A 419-nucleotide genomic window follows, 5' to 3' on the forward strand; every position below is an offset into this window, starting at 1 on the left:
CAGAGGTTTAACACCCAGAATATATAAAGAACTAAAAAAACAAAGAATTGAGAAACCAAATGACCCAATTAAAAGATGGGCTAAAGATCTAAACAGAGAGTTCTCAAAGGAAGAAATAAAGATGGCTAAGAAACATCTCAAAAAGTGTTCAACATCATTAGTAATTAGAGAAATGCAAAGCAAAACTACCCTAAGGTATCACCTTACCCTAATCAGACTGGCTAGGATCAAGAGAACAAATGATACCAAATGCTGGTGAGGATGTGGAGAAAGGGGAACGCTCAATCACTGCTGGTGGGATTGTAAACTCATGCAACCCCTATGGAAAACAGTGTGGAGAACTCTTAGAAAACTAAAACTGAACATACTCCATATGATCTGGTTATACCACTCCTTGGCATATACCCAAAGGACTCATC

Source organism: Nannospalax galili, unplaced genomic scaffold (genome assembly GCF_000622305.1).
Source record: "Nannospalax galili isolate Female #2095 unplaced genomic scaffold, S.galili_v1.0 scaffold146, whole genome shotgun sequence".
Lineage (NCBI taxonomy): Eukaryota > Metazoa > Chordata > Mammalia > Rodentia > Spalacidae > Nannospalax > Nannospalax galili.